Consider the following 13,624-nt stretch of genomic DNA (forward strand, 5'->3'; position numbering starts at 1 on the left):
AACTGGTAATGATATGATAAGTTAGTATTACTACGTAACACAAATCTGTTCTTTTGAGTTTCTCTGAACAATTTGTTGTTCGTGTTTTTCTGTTAAGTAGGAATTTTCAGATTTTAGGATTATTTTTAAGACAGAAAAGGCATCTAGACCTGGACAAGTCTCAAATTCATCATATGGTATTATCATTCCTCACACTCTTCAAGAAGTCATCCATATACCATATACACTCTTATATTTGCTATCTAAGAAAATAATGTATTCTATGTACAGGACACATCAGAGGAACTGAATATATCTTAGACATGAATAAAAGCTCAGGTAAAACTTATTCAATCTAAATTTGTCCACAGATTTCCTCAGTCCTTAATTATGTCTGATACATACATATCAACAAAGAATGTTACTTTTATATATCACAATTTAAATATTTTTGTATTGCATCACATCCTATCTTAGCTTCAAAACAGCTATGTAAAGTGTCTAATAGCGTTTGAAATAATGTTTCTTCATATCATGTTTTTCTATCTCTAAGGATCATGAAAATCTCAATAGACCAAATTATAACCTATTTATCTGCCTTATATAAAACAGTTATTTTTATTATAGTGAGGGTAAATAGTTTCTAAGACAAAATATTTCTATTAACTTGAATTCTCAAAGGAAAAATATAGTAGTTTTTCAATAACATCTTATACTTGAAATTAGGACTTTCTATGCCAACAAAAAAGGTTTCTTGAAGAATCTCCTAGATTCTTCTAGATAAGGGTTCTTTACCTTCATAGAATACGAAAATGTCTTGGGGAGCTTTACAGGATTATGGTGCCTAGACTACATTCTTAAGTATGAATCTAGGGGGGTGGGTATCAGCACTTGGTGAAACTCTATGAAGTCAAGAACTACTCTTTTAGAGTGAAAATAATACCAATCATTTTGACTGACATTCTGGCCACAGGCATATGAGAACCACTAATATTGAGAAATGTGTCAGAAAAAAAATCCCATCCCCAGATGGAAATTCAAAAGCAATTGCCCTAGTTGGTTTCTAGGCCCTAAGCATTTTACAAAAATGCAAGGAGGAAAGAACTATGGGAGTCAAGGCTCCAGATACAAGGACCTGCAATGCTAAGTAAAATTAGCTAATCCCAAAAAACCAAGTGCCGAATGTTTTCTCTGATATAAGGAGGGGGATGGGAAGATTAGATGAACTCTAGATAGGGCAAAGGGGAAGGAGGGGAAGAGTGGGGGCAAGTAGGTAAAAAAAGATTGGAATGAGATGGACATCATTTTGTAAGTACGTGTATGAAGATATGAATGGTGTGAATATACTTTGTGTGCAACCAGAGATACGAAAAATTGTGCTCTATACGTGTAATATGAATTGTAATGCATTCTGCTGTTGTATATAATGAATTAGAATTTAAAAAATTTTAAAAAAAGAGAGATTGGTAAGAGCTCACTTGCTACTGAGTGGACTTGAAGACTGTGACAGAGAGAAGGACAGCCACTGCTGCTTATGGTTAAGATCCACATCCTCAGCTACCCACAAAATGATGGGACTGAATATTGATTGTTTTTTAGGATAAATTCACAGAATAATAATAGGTCAGGATAAAATGCAAATGTTTTTTTCAAAAATTTAAAAATCATTAGTACCCTTTGTGATAAAGTAGCAATGGACAATTATCGCCCTGCTGATAATGTGGGTGACAGATCCAAAGAGAAGGTAAGGGATATGTCCAAGAGTCCACGATGAAAAATAGCGCTAGAACTGATTTACTTACTGTGTGCCCTACTTCATGTCTACTGAGTTCTTTGGACAGTGAAGGAATTAATATACTAATCTTGAAAGAGAAATTTAATGTGCCTGTATTTAAGTGTAACTTATCAGTGCCCACATGATAGTGTTGGGGTAATAAAAAATCTGGATTGTCCATCTCCATTTTATATTGCTCTTTCTGCAAAAAAGAACAAAACCAGAAAACAAAAACAAACAGAAAAACTACAAAATCCTGATGTAGGAAAGCAAAGAATAAAGTAACTAAGCCTTGCATTTCAGGTAAATAAATATAACTCTTATATATCAGTGAAGTGGAGACACTGGGTTTATAAAACAGTAAATCTAGATCTGCATTTTACACTGAAGGAAATCTAAAAGCAACCATTTGTTTTCCTAAATTATGCATTGGAGATAGGAATTTCTGGAATGGTTGGCATTGACTATTGCTAAGGGAATACTACAGATTTAGCTGTACCCTTAGGTGAGATAAATTGTGCTCACAAGAGCAATTACATATGCCCCAATCTGCCAAGTTCAATTCTCTCTTTTAATAGATTTGGTAAAAGTATCTAAAGATCACCCATTTCACTTGTAGTTACCTACAAGTTTCATATGCCCTGGTAGCACTTTTAACAATAAATCTGTGCAATAGATTGTCAGTATAAAGCATGATCTCTTACACTCACTTTTATCTTTTACATTTCTCTTATAGATGCACCTTCTTGATAAAGAAACAGATGTTAAAACCAAAATGGTATAAGCAGCACTAATTAGATGTCTTTGCTTTATCCTTCAAGAGAAAGGAGTGTTGTTTAGGAAGGAGCTATAAATTTAACATTTCCTATGATGTTTATGTCTACTGTTTGTTCCTAATTAGAATATTCATGTTATACATATATATGTATGTATGAATATATATATGCATATGTGTATATATATATATATATATATATATATATATATTTCCTAAACATTAAATGTAAGTTTTATTTATTTTTCTATAATTAGAGACAAGATTAATTTTTCTTATAGAATAAAAATTCATAAACTCCTCTATGAAGTTAGCATCACCAATGTGAAGGCAAAATTACACTGGCTTACAGAAAACAACATCCTCAATCACTCTCTGCCTCTCTTATTCATTTCCAACTCTTTGTTTCACTGCCTGATCTACACTGAAATTTGTAACTTAATACTATTAATCTTAATTAGGTACATAAGGAAAGATTTATAGTGTATCTTTTGATCAGCATCCTGTTATACATCGGCTTGAACTGGGTTCTTAGAAGTTCATTGTCAGGAATCAACCCATTCCTTGGGTTCAAGGAACATATAAGGAAAAGGTTTTTCTGAGAAACATTAATAGCTGAAACCGAAGCACAATCTGTTGTTAGTGTTCATGGCTCAGGGTACTTGTCTCATACCTACTTAACCAAGAGTTTGCTCAGCTGAAAACCCTTCAGGTCAGTTTTCTAAGTCAGTAGTCTTCAATGTTTGGAGGCTCCCATTGGTGTATGTAAAAGTCTTACAAGTTGCACTGTGGCATGTATTCTGACCAGGATTATTTTAAAATCATTGCACACTGTGGTGATTTTCTTGGAGAGGGATATTCTTGGTAGAAATGTAATCATTTGGAATCAAAGAGGAATTTTTTTTTTCCAGAGCTTATGGAGACTCTATGAACAGGACCTAATAAAAGAATGAAAAAGACCAGAGCTCTTGTAATTTCATTTGGAGGACATGCTGTGAAGTCCTTGCTTAGCATCTGGACAGCCAACCACTATTTTAAGAAAAGTTTCTGCTTTCTGCCCAAGGGCATTGCTGAGAAAGGCTTTCCACTCTCTCATACCAACTCCACCCTTAACCAGAGGCATTAGGACCTTCCTGGCTCTAATCCCTGAGCCTGCCCTATAAAAGTCCAGAACCCCAAGCCTGTTTTGCCTCTCTCTATTTGTCAGCTCAGACAAATAAACTCTCATGGTCTATCCTGGTTCTTCACTTTCCTTTCACATGCTGTGCTTCAGTCACCATTTTATTAGATTATTTCCTAGAATGCTCTTAATCCAAAATGATAATAAAAAGAATTTTGCATAATTGATCTATAAATCAGATTTATTGAGTCATACTTGAGAATAAAGTTGGAAAAAATGAACTCAATTGAAATGAATGTGAATATATAAAATTAATCTTTATATTATCATTACCATGACTTATTTTATATTAATAATGTTTCAAAGAAAATAATTCTTAACAGAAAGATTAAAAATCAAATAAGCAAACTCAAACTATATAAAAAAGTATGTTAAATAAGAAAAAATGTATTGAAGATTCAGAATTGGTTAAATACCATTCTATCTTTCTCTGTTTGGATTAAATACTTTGGAAAACTCATATAAGAAATATCTTTTCAAAGATAATTTAGACATAGAACTTTTATAGAATTCTTGCTAAACACAAATCTCCTATATTTTTCAATTTAATGGCAAATCTTCATAAGGAGAAAATAGAAATAGATCTAGATAGATGGTAGAGACTTCTGGATACAGATGTGTAGATTTTCATAGGTATTTAGGTATATATGAATAGACATATAGATGGATACATAGAAATGTATGTAATTATAAAATATTAATATTTAAATTATACAGTGCTAGGGATGGCAGGAGATTCAAGTGACACAGGCGGAGATTTCAGTATAAGATGTGACATTCCAACAGATCTATTCTCAAACCCACCCCCAACCATGGGTATTGTGGAGATTCCTATGGGAGAATCTCAGGCATGTCTGAAGATACAGAGGTTTGGAACACAGTATCTATTTTGATGTAGGCAGAAGGTACTTCCTGGAAGGGTATTGTCCCAAAGTTAAGGAAGCTGCATTGAGATGCAAAATCACTGAGTGGTGACTCTTCATTGATGTTTCCCAACTTTGCTATTCTGAAGGTAATTACATGCTTTTGGGAACTTGTTAGCTTTCAAGTTTTCTCCTTCAAAACTAACTAGATTATGGGCCTAAATTTCCCCAAGGAGTGGGGTGCACTAGCTCGTCCTAAGAAATATGGGAAATAGCCATGACAAAATGAGGGATGCGAGTAATATGATTAACAGTGTCTTAGATTGGTGTCAGTGTTGTCTAACAATGCACAGTACTGCATGATATAGGTAACAGGGCCCAGACACAATCACCTAGGTACATTAAAGAAGCTGAAGACAATCCCAGTCATGAGGAGCAGAAGTAACTTTGCAAAGAGAACATCCAAATTATCTTTTATAGAGGTGGTCATTAATGCAACTAGCAGTATTATACTTTAACTATTTATGTGACTCTATTTACTAACTACTTAGTCCTACAATCCTTACACTTCTATTATAATACCCCCAAAAAAGGTCAGGAAAAAAATAATGACTGTGAATAGGCACAATGAAGTATAAAACTATTTATAGACTGTACATATTAATTAAATTAACTTACATAGTTCACAACTTCAGGACTAATACTGGTAAAGATGAGTGAGTGCTATCTAATTTTGGCAGCTAAAGAGGGAAATAAAGACAGCTTTATAAATGTGCCAAAAGTTTTTAAAGCATAAGAATTGAGAATGACTGAAGAAAAAGGAAATTGATAATATGAAATATTGGGAAGCAATACAGATGATTTCCAAGTTTATGAAGGCTTTTTCTTTAAATACTAAAATTCAGTCAAGCCACAAATATTACTTTGCATCTGTGATGGATCAGGCCTAGTGTTGAGGCATCAATAAACAAAATGGGAACTCCTATTTCCAAGGAGAGTGAATCCACCCATGCTTGAGAACACATTGGAGGAATATTACCAATGCATCTTCTTTCCTTTTTAAAAATTTATTTCCACAGATATATTGTTTTAATATTTAACTTATTTTTAATTGACATGTAATATTTCTATATACATATGGAGTATAGAATAATGATTTGATACACATACTGAAGAGAAAATGAGGAACGAGAGACGGGTAAGCAAGAAATGAAAGACAGAGATCACACAAGAGTTTATTTATCAGAACTGACAAATAAAGGCCATCTGTTTATAGGAGAGAGAGGAAAAAAAGGCTTGAGTTCTGGGACTTTTATGGGGGAGACTTAGGAATAAGAGCCAGGCAGGTGCTCATGCTGATTAAGGGTTGGGTTGGTATGAGGGGTGGTCAGCCTTTCTCAGAAATGACCTTAGGTGGGAAGGTGAAACTTTCTTTAAAATGGCAGCTGTCACTTAGATGACCATCCAAATGCTAAGCAAGGACCTTATACATACACAATGTGGTAGTTAATCAGGGAACTTTGCATTTCTATCTTTTCAAACATTTATCATTTCTACATTTTGGGAAACATCAAATGCCTTTTTTCTAGGTATTCTGAAATATATCATAAATTGTTATAGACTGTGGTCACCCTACTGTGCTATAGAACACTAGAATTAATACAACTGTAATTTGGTACCCATTTTCTAACTTCTATTTACTCTTACCCCTACTTCTGAGTCTCTAGGGACCACTACTCTACTCTGTTCTTTCATGAGAACAACTATTTAGCATCTAAAAATGAGTGGTATCATGCAGTATTTGTCTTCCTGTGCTTGGCTTATTTCACTGACCATGAGGTCCTCCAGTTCTATCCATATTGCCACAAATGATGAGAGAAATGGCAGCATTGTGAAAATGCAATAAAATAAGAATGTATTAAAATTAAAGATATATATATATATATATATATATATATATATATATATATATAAAGGTTTGTAAAGATTAGTTATCCACAGCTGTCTATAAATTTTAGTTATACATAACATTAAGGTTCCTTTTGACATGATGATATAAGCAGGGAATGTAATTTGCTCTAATTCAGTCCCATGCACTTCCCCTTTTCCCTCCCTTCCTCCCTCTCTGTTCCCTTTCCTCTTTATCAATTGTGGAAATTGATACTTCTGTACTTTATCAATTATGAAAAACTAAAATTATTTGGGGTAAAGCATAAGATTTATAAAGATTGGTTATCCACAACTGTCTGTTTTACTGGTTGTGGAAAACTGAGATTCTTTTTTTTTTATTTTCAGAAAAAGGAAAAATAAGGTTTATTGTTTTGCTAGTACAGGGGACTCCTGTTCCAGAGGCTGTGATTCTCCCCAATAGCAAGAACAGGGGGCTTTTAAATAGGTAATTCAAAGGCTACACACTCTGGTGTTCTCTGTTGAAGTTGTAATTCACCTGTTAATTTGGGAGATAGCAATTTCTGAGATCTTCTGGTACCATCCCCAAGTCTGGATTACTTCTTTCCTATAGTGGGTGTGTATTCAAGGACAGTTGTCCTTGGGGAAGAAATGTAATTCTGTTTTACCCTGAGATTAGGGAGGGGGAGAGACTGGGGAGGAGCAGGAAGAAAGGAAGAGAAAGAATCACTTCCATTTAAAAAAAAAATAAGTTGCAGGGGCAAAGCAGCAAGGGTTATATTCAAAGCATAAAGTAGACCACTTTTACATTTGTACATTCAATTTCTACATTCCATTTCTATGGAAAAATGGGCTACAATGTCTCCAAACTCTTCCCTACTTGAAGGGAGTGAAGTTGGTGGAAGTAACGCTAAATTCTTATTCTCTATCAGGTAGAGCGTGGACAGTTAAGGACATTCAGCATCAGAGCAATCCAGAGATCCACAGTGGCAGATGTCAGGTGACTGGACAAGGTATACATAGGGCAGGGACCATGCTAAGCCTACAATAAACAAGACAGCAAAGCATTCTTTTTTTTTTTTTTTTTTTTTTTGTAAACAATTGGCACAAAAGCAATTAGTATTTCAGCCAGTCTCTGAAAACCAGGAGGACAGTAACTCATAATCTTATCAGTGAAAAACAGATCAAGTTTATCAATGTAGGAGGTTAGGAAGATTTGTGCATCTATGAGATCAGACTCAAATTATCTCAGGACAAATTTGTGACTCTAGAGTCCTTTGTGATCATTATTATTAGGCAATCTCACACAAGGACACTCACTTCCTTATAGCCTCCAGCTTTACTTGCATTCAGTAGGGCTGAAAGTGTACATCTGAAGTTATATTAAAAAAAATGTTGTATTTCTTTTCAAATATCCATGTAGGATTGTGCTTAGGCTATACTGTCCTGCCAGATACTTCAGACCAAGTTGGTCAAAACTGACCTTGTTCCTATCTACTCTAAAGAGCCAGACGAGATTCCTCAGAGATCACACTTGGGGACATGTGCAAAGCCTCTTGGCTCCTTTAGCTTTCCTCTACTTAGTGATGCCATTTGCCAGGATGAGTCAGAATCCTGATGACCACACATGGCTTCTCTTGGAAGCACAGGGGATATTTCTGTCTCTAATGACCCTCCTCTCTGCAGAATGTGCTCTGGTTGGCTTCCTTTTCTCTAGAGTCCTCTCAATCTCCCTGATCAGCAGATCAGGTGAGTCACCAGAGTTCCAAGGCCCAGAGAAGGGTCCTGTCATTCTCTGGATCCTGTCTGTCCTTAGAGGGCAAGGGCCAAACTGTTGGCAGCTTTTTCCTTGATTCTTTTACTTTCTTGACTTTGGTCTCCAAGAAAAACTGAAATTCTTTGGTAAGCATCAGATTTGCACAGATTAGTTATCCACAACTGTTTATATTTTACTAGTGGTGGAAAACTGAAATTCTTTTTGGTTTTTAGTGGTTACTATGGGAACAATACAATCAAAGTAAAGCTTTGTTTTCTGTTGTTAATGAATCCCAGGACTCCCAAGTCAGGTCTCTCTTTTAAATCAGTACATGGCTTAGGTTTCAGGTTTAAGCAGATCACTACCTCCTTTGAATTCAAATTGCAATTGTAATAATGTTATTTTCAGGTAGAAGGAGATGGACATGAAAACTCAGAACCAGCAGCATATTTAGCAGTAACATTTCTGGCATTTGGACAAACTGAGATTAGAAAGCAAGCTCTGTTCAATTTAGCTGCCTCATAAAGTCCAAAATAAAAGGAAAGTGTTAAAGCTGGATAGCTCTGTTCTAGGCATCAGAGAGTCAACACCATTATGGGTGTCCCTTGTAAGAAAGAGTATTTGAATCCAGTATGAAAATGTGACCCAATAAACGTCCTGAGCTTTGTTTGATAAAACAAGCTGTTCTCTTTTCTTTGATATTTCATGTGTCTAAAGTTGTAGGCTAATAATCCAGGAGTGAGAACATGGAACAAGGTAGCCTCCTACCCCATAAATTTGTATTTAGCAAGTGCAATAGCTTTTCCCATCCTGAATGCTAACTCATTTGGAGTGTTTTTAAACAATCACAGATACCCAATGTTTATCCTCTTTCTGGAGAATCAAGGGGTAAGAATCACACATAATGTATTTCCAAATAGCTCATGAGGTAACTGTGGTGCTAAGACCAAGTTACCACATCACTACTGTAGTTTGTGAAAGTTAGGCCTTAATTTCAAAACTCATTGACTTGATCCACAGCAGGGGGTGTAGGCTTGACAGCTGTTCCAGGCCTCCCCCTCTCCTACAGACCAATAGGAAGAGGCAGAGGACTCTCAGCAGTTGCCTAAGGCTTTAGCTACCTGTGTAGTCCAGATCTGGTTGCAGCAGTTGCTGACTCAACCCCACGTCTTCATCTTGTGTACTAATCTATGATTTTTAGGTGGCTAAGAACCAAACTACACAAAGGAAAAAAAAAAAATGGAAAAGAAATCTTAGCTTTTGGCAGCAGAACCCTGCCCAACAGTAAGATTGAGTACGCATTTGCAATAGGCTTCTTAGAATAATTGCCTCTCTATGCTGACTTCACTCCCTCGGCTCTTATTCATTGTTTGTTGTTAAAATATTTTATTAATGCAAGTCTCCCTAAGTATGCATTTAAATCAGATCTATCCTAAATAGTGTGGGTTCCTTAATTTAAAACTATAATAATGTAATTATACTCTAAATTCTATGCTGTATAAATCAGTTTAACCAAACCAAATCTACAGTGAGTATTTATTATATGATATTGTCCTATGTGTGCTATATTTTAATAAAAGAGAATAAAACTTGAAGTTGGGGAATCTGAGACCTGCCCCAATTTTTTACCTCAAGAATTATCAATTTAAGGAAGCTATTTCATCTCTCCAAGTTATAGTTTAACCGCATTCTATTCCAGTGGTAAGAGATTAGTAAATTTTGTATATGTGGAAGAATTTCAAATATTTTTTCAACTAATTGTCCTTTCTTAAGAGGCTTTTAATAATTCTTCTTATTATTTATTGCTCTCAGAAAGATAGTAATTTATGATATTAAATCCTGTGACCATGTGTCATCTTGTATATGCTTTTTATATTTATGCTAATATTATCTTCACAATCATTTAGCGTTTAAAACCTCTCAGGTTTTTTTTTTTTCCTAATTCCAATACTCTCTTCCATTTTTCATTTTTTTCCTTTTCCTTCATCATCTGCTATTTTGGATGTTATAGATCTTCTTTTTAGCAATTAAAAATATATTTTAATTAAAAATTAAATATATATATATTTAACTGTATGTATTTCTAGCATAATCCATTTTTTAACCCAAGACTTATTATACTTGAGTCCCCTCTAAATACTTCTATTATCATCTGGCAAATTGTTATTGCCTAGAGATTTAGTTCCTGCATTTTTAAAGGCATCTACAAAATGAGTCACATATTACAGCTAGTAATAAACATTCCTGAAATATTTTACTGATAAATTTGTTCTGCATTATTGATTATATCTCACTTCTTTACCATGGATTTAATTTTTACTGTGAATGTATCCTTTGTATATTCCTTTCAAATTTTGATGGGTTCTTATGTGGCTTTCATACCTACAATTCCACAAAAACTGCAACTACTGGTGTCATTGACATTCACATATCACTAAACTCAACTGGCACATTCTTATTATTCATCTTACACCAACTCTCAGAAGCAGTCACCCAGTGTCTGTCCCTTTTGCTCTGAGCTTGTCTGCCTTTTCCTCTGTAGTCACACTCCTATTTCTTCTGAGCTCTGCCTTTGAGCTCTAACTACTTTCCTCTTTTCCTTTTATTTTAAGACCTTTCTTGACCATCTCATCTATTCCTTTGCCTTTAGATGCCATTCAGATTTTACTGACAATAAAGACATAGAGATAGTGCTGATGTCTCAATACTGTACATCTTGATCTCTCCATGGGGTTATCTCCTATTTATGAAAAATTGGCTTGTCCTAAGTTTTACTCTTGAATTTTAGGTCTTCCAAATGCATTTCTCCTCCAAGCTTCTCTCTCTGCAAGGCTCCAGCATGTACTTGCAGTTCAAACTGACCTAGTGATCAATAGTGACACTGGAGCCTCACTCCATCCTAGTTGATCCCAAGTATGAATCCCATCTTAACCTGCTGACTTTCTTCCATGTCCAATGTCACCTTCCTCACTGGGCAACAAATGGTCTAATATTATGGACTCTCCCTAAGCAAATTTCCTACCTCCTCTTATCCTCAGAAGAAATTCTTCACTCAATGACTAGAATGAGTTTTTGAAAAATGTAAATTTGGATCCTACAATCCCTTTGTTGAAACATGAAAATTATTATAATGACTCTGGCAATAAATGTAAAATCTTTAACATGGCCAGTAAGTTCTTATTTACTTCAATTGTGAAGTTTTCAATATTCTTTCCTCTCTCTTTAATACTTTATCTGCATTCTTTTTAACTTGTTTTTATTAGCACATTATAGTTTAACATAATTATGGGGTTCATATTTTGACACACTTTTGAATATTTTGACATATTTGTAAATAAATATAACATAATTGGCTCTATTTGAGTCCCCAGTACTAGCTCCTTTTCCTCATTCTCTTCCTATACTCTACTGGTCTTCCTTCCTTTAATTTTTTAATTGGAGCATTATATATACATAAAAGTGGGATTCATCGTGATATATTCATACATGCATATAGCCTAATTTGATCAATTTCATTCTGTAATTTGTCCCCTTTTCCATCCATCCTTCCTCCCCCCAAGCCCCTTCCTTTACTCCATTATCTCCATTTTTGACCTGGTTAAATGCTACACCTAAGGCTAAAGTTCAATGATGAAATGACCTTTTTTAAAATTTATTTATTTATTCACTCATTCAATAAATATTTCTTGACTTTCTATTGTTCATGAAGCTTTACACTGAAATTAATAGTCAAGTCAAGAAAGAAAAGAATATAGAGAGGTAGATAAATAGAATACATAATTCTCTTTCTCTGTATTAATATTTGTTAATGGCTGTGAAGTAATGTCCAAGAGAAGCCTTGTGTGGTTCCAATTTAAATCAGATATATATATATATTCTTTTTCATAAAATCTTGTTTAATTTTTAAAGAATTTATAATAATTCATTTGTTTTTTTATCTGAAGAGTAAAATGTTTTCATGTCTCAGGAGGTTAAGGATTTTTATAGGAATCCTTAGAAACCAAGGAAACTTTTATTTTCCCCAAATTAACTAAATAAATAAACAAATGAAAATAGGGCAGCTTTATTTGGAGTGTCCTTCCAAATGTGGACTTACTTCAAAAATCTGACCCATGTTTTATTTGGGAGGCAATTCTACAAGCTCTCTCATGCTTCCACAAGTCTTAGAAGGTACACCAAGAATACAAGAATGGCATCTCTTTGCCTTGGCCCTTTTTCAGAATTATATTTATAGTGAGCAATCTGCGGGATGGGGTCATGTCTCCTTTTGGGACAAAAAGCAGACTTGCTTTCTTCTATGCCAGTCAAATTTTCCATATTCAGTATTTTTCTTTTGTAATGCAACCTATTGCATGTATAACTACCATCTAAGCCCCCTGCATTGGCCCTATTGGACAAGTGGAATGAGGAGAACCAACATAAATATGATGCTTATGCTGCTACAAGTGATAAAGGTCTTTACCTCTGACCCAGAGTCTCATGTCTTTTGCCAGATCCTGAAATGGTAAGATCAAATTCCCCAGGGCCTGACAATTTTCTTAAATTTTCAATTCATATATAACATTGACAATTTAACAATACCTTGGATGTGCACTATAGTTTCTAGACCTGCAATAAAGATAATGTTGTTATTTCTCCTATTGTTCTTGCTTATAGGTCATTGAATTATCCTTATTGAGGGCATTCAGATGCAGTTGATATTCAAATATGTATGATATATGCCTTTAGAAGGTATTTGCCTTCCCAGTCTATGCCTGTAGTGCTTGTCAACCCAATTGTCCTCATAATTTAGAGAAACTCTATTAGAGCAGAAGGGTGATTGGAGTAGGCATATAGTATTTCTAGCAGAAGTATATTGTAAAGCTTTCCTGAAATCCTCAATATTTCCCAAATGTGTCACACAGATTTTACACACATTTATTTCTTTTTCTATCAATCTGTTTTCTTTCTGTTCATTGTTTTTAGCAGACTTGAATATTATACTTCTTTAACATCTCTTCTGACTTTACCCTATAAAAGCCAAATTAGTTCCTCCTCCATAGTTTGCTCAACTGTTAGTATATACCTTTGGTTAAACCTGAAATATTCCTCTTGTGAATGAGAAATGAGTTGTTTTCAAATTGTACCAAAAAATACTTAGATATTTCAAAAAAAATCTGTTCATCAAAATACAATCCACTGTTTATTTAGTGTTACACACTGGAAGTATTTATATCTGAAAACTAGGAAACTAAGTAGTTGATTTCTTATCCCCATATCTCATTTTATAAGCTAATGTGCTACTAGAGTAGATCACAGTCCATTATGTCACAGAAGTAGTTGATACTGTCTCAGTCAACCGTGAAAAAGGAGGGCAAGATTAAATAAATCTGGTATATTACTCAATGTA

This window comes from Marmota monax, unplaced genomic scaffold (assembly GCF_021218885.2).
Source record: "Marmota monax isolate L192 unplaced genomic scaffold, Marmota_monax_Labrador192_F-V1.1 WCK01_AAM20220418_F8-fsc00015, whole genome shotgun sequence".
NCBI classification, from domain to species: domain Eukaryota; kingdom Metazoa; phylum Chordata; class Mammalia; order Rodentia; family Sciuridae; genus Marmota; species Marmota monax.